The 3,785-nt window shown below is 35.8% G+C and overlaps 1 protein-coding gene across 1 annotated transcript in view; it reads left to right on the forward strand.

Moving 5' to 3' along the window:
• The first annotated feature begins 302 nt into the window (after nucleotides 1-302).
• LOC122791593 (synaptotagmin-2-like) overlaps nucleotides 303-3,785 on the forward strand; it is a 535,724-nt gene continuing 532,241 nt past the window's right edge. Inside the window, exon 1 of the mRNA XM_044059368.1 lies at nucleotides 303-612. The gene's annotated coding sequence lies outside the window, so the exon portion shown is untranslated. The remainder of the gene's footprint in view (nucleotides 613-3,785) is intronic.

Consider the following 3,785-nt stretch of genomic DNA (forward strand, 5'->3'; position numbering starts at 1 on the left):
TTGTGTCAGCAGCTGGTTTATAATTAGGATTCCCAGTGATTTACAAAGTGCACAGTCATAACTTAGGTATGTCTCCTTTTATATCAGCTGGAACTGAAGAGCTGAAGTTCAAACAGCAAGTAGCTTAGAAAAAAGTGAAAGTAAAGTGCACATTGGAGAAAAGGAGAAATATGCTAACATCCCCCCAACCAACTTGGCACAAACACATGGTATGCACACACATCTGATTGCATTGTCTGCTCTTTGAGGCTTGATTGGAAAAAGTGAATGCCATTTCCTTTTCAGTGTGAGCGTTCAGTGGGAGTTTCCTCTTGTCACAATGAGTTTTATACAAGCATTCCTTCATACCTTTAAGGTGTGGTCACAGCCCATGTGTGCCATTCTATTCTGATGTTTCTGCCAGTAAAAGAAGAAATACCTGTTACGTTCCTTCTTTTCAGAGGTCTGAGCGTCCTCTGACGTTAGCAACCCAGGAGGAAGACGTTGGAACTAGAAACTAAGGAAGGAATGCATATAGTGGTGGGCAGTCTAGGAATGTGAGGAAATGTGAAGGGGACATTTAAAGTGGACTTAATGATAACCAAGAACTATAAAAAGACAACAGGATTTGAGGTAAGTATTCTATGAAAGTGTGAGTTTAATGATTTTCTTCACTGTCTTAAATATTTATTCTTATGTTTGATGGTGTTCTTAACAATCAGATACAGTTTGTTCCCACTGAGTGATAACAGGGGAACACAGCTGTAAAAGTACTTGAAGTATTTTGTCTACCTTTTAGCTTGTTTTAATAAATTACCTGTTAAATATTAATTTGGTTAATGACTGAAATGGGTATGTTTCATTTAAAGATAACATTTGTTCAGAGTATGGACTTTTTCTCAGAATATTTTGCTATAGAAGTTCATTAATTTAAGTGTATAAAAGGCAAAAACAACCATGACTATAGTCAGAAAATTATGTTGCTTGATAATAAACAATAAAGTACTTGAGCAAGTGTAAAACAAAGGAATAGTACCTGGAGTGTGCAGTAGTTCAAACATCAGAAGAACTTTCCCACCAGAGCCTTGTCTTTCTGACACCTGCCAGAAAAGTTGCTTACCCTGGTGTTAAGCAGACCTTTTTCATCTGCACTCTGTTTTTGTTCATCTTAATTGTCCAGTATTTGCAGGTAATGTGGTCTTTCAGCTTTAACTGTTTAACTTTAATTGATGTGCCTTTTAATTGATGTATTTTTACGATTGGGTGGTGCTTTAGCACTATGTGTTTAAATGGTGTGCCTTTAGCTTTTTATATTTGGTCTGATGAAGCTTAACTGCGAAAGCACTTACCTTTTGTTACAATAAATATCCTGGATTGCTTTTTACTACTGGAGGACTTTGTTTTTCCTGCCTTGATGCCTGCATTTTCCTTATGGAGTATTTTGTTTACTGGAAGAATTGGTGACTGTATCTCATTGCTGTAGCAGTTGCATTTCTCTGCTTGGCTTCTGCCTGGTTCATCGGTTGCTTACCTGTTACATTATTTCAGTTATTTATATATTTTTAGCAACAGAGTATTTATCCCTTGGTCTGCATTTTCTTTGTTTTGTTCATCTTAATGTTGAATTTCTAATGTTGGTAAAACTTTTTGAACTTTCACACACACATCTATCTGCGTGTGTGTGTGTGTATATATATATATATATATGTATATATATATATATATATATATATATATATATATATATATGTGTATGTGTGTGTGTCTTTGTGTGTGTTTGTGTGAAATAGTAACCATTTGAAATATTGGGACCCACTGGAGTGAGCTCTGAAACATGTAGTCTGAATGGCCGAAAAAATGGATTTATATATATCAAGTCTGAGTTTGCCATTTCTCAGAATATTCCCTTTTCTCCATAGTATGGGGATCTCAGAGTTGGTACATATAAGTTCAGGGGGGTGTTTTCCACATTAGAGGGTGCAGGGGGGTTGCCACCCTGCAAAAAAGCAGTTTGAAGGAGAAGATTGATGTTCAAGATTTGCTCTTGTCCTGAAATTTCTGTCTTTTTTTTTTTTTTGGTCTGTCAGCACTCGACATTATGAATGCTGACATTTCAGTATGGAACCATGTGAAATCTGCACCGTGCAAAATATAGTTTAAAACAACATTTATGAAGCTGTGATGTTTGCCTTAAAGAATCAGTGAAATTATAAAAGGATATATATTTCCCTTATTTCTGATTACATACTGGCATAATCATTTAAGACCAAGAATGAAGCTCTAGATAGTTTTATTTATGTGTTTATTTTATTACTTATTTTGCAGAATTTGCCAAGAATATTTTAAACTAGATCAAGTAAAAGTACATTGTTGTCAGTTGCTGGAGATTTGGTCTGCACAGCCTGCTGTGGAAACCTATTCCTGATTTCTGGAAGGCACAATACTCAGTTTCATTTGAATATGACTTACTGGTATATTATACAGGAAAGACTGAATGTAATTACCGGGGTATGAGGTATTAATGAAGAAGTGCAGATCTATGCTGATAGCTTGCTGAGGTAGGAAAGAGCTATTCTTTACAGATCTGTACCATTAGATATGCCATATAGCTGACTATGATATTATGAACATTTGAGTTTTAGCAGTGCATGCTGTTGTAATTAAAGTGAGTTAAAGGAGCGTTCTATTTAGGGCAACATTTACCGGGCACACAACAGTGCTTTGCCTATATGTCCACAACAACTTTAACTTATTAAAATCAAGTCCTGTAACTTTCAACTGTTACTGCAGCCTATTACCCCCTTTATGGAAGAGCATAATTGTGTTTAATTGGTAATTCATGTGATTGTATGGGGTTGCACATCATTCATGTCACTAAAGGTTTAATAAAGCATGTCTAATATAATATAATGCGCACATAATGAGTAAAGCATTTCAGAAGATATCTTAATCAGGCTACTAAATGCTTTAATCAGTATGTGGTCACTGTAGCATATTAGACACCATGCTTTATCAAAGCACTTATGCTCTTTCTCTTTGTGTGTGTGTGTGTGTGTGTGTGTGTATATGTATATGTATAAAAGTGTAGACACCCCTGTTAAAATGCCAGGTTTTTGTGGAAAAAAAATGAGACCACAATAAATAATTTCAGAACTTTTCCCACCATTAATGTGACCTATAACCTGTACAATTCAATTGAAAAACAAACAAATCTGTTAGGGGGAAAGCATAAAAAAATTAAAAAAAGCATACAATAAGTTGGTTGCGTAAGTGGGCACACCCTTAAACTAATACTTTGTTGTGTGTGCACACCCTTAAACTTATACTTTGTTGAAGCACCTTTTGATTTAATTACAACATTCAGTCTTGGGTACACACCTGCAATCAATTAAAGAGACTCTGATTAACCCCGAATAAAGTTCAGCTGTCCTAGTAGAATTTTCCTGATATTTAGTCAGTTGTCTGGTACAGCAAAAGTCATGGTTCACAGAGCTTACAAAGCATCAAAGGAATCTCATTGTTGAAAGGTATCAGTCAGGAAAAGGGTACAAAATATTTTCCACAGCACTGGATATACCATGGAACACAATGAAGACAGTCATCAAAAAGTGGAGAAAATATGGGACAGCAGTGACATTGCAAAGAACTGGACATCCCTCCATAATTGATGAAAATACAAGACAAAAACTGGTCAGGGAGGTTGTCAAGAGACCTACAGCAACACTGAAGGAGCTGCAGGAATTTCTGGCAAGTACTGGTTGTGTACTACATGTGACAACAATCTTCCATATTCTCCATATGTCTGG

Source organism: Protopterus annectens, chromosome 17.part0 (genome assembly GCF_019279795.1).
Source record: "Protopterus annectens isolate FY-2018-M chromosome 17.part0, PAN1.0, whole genome shotgun sequence".
Lineage (NCBI taxonomy): Eukaryota > Metazoa > Chordata > Ceratodontiformes > Protopteridae > Protopterus > Protopterus annectens.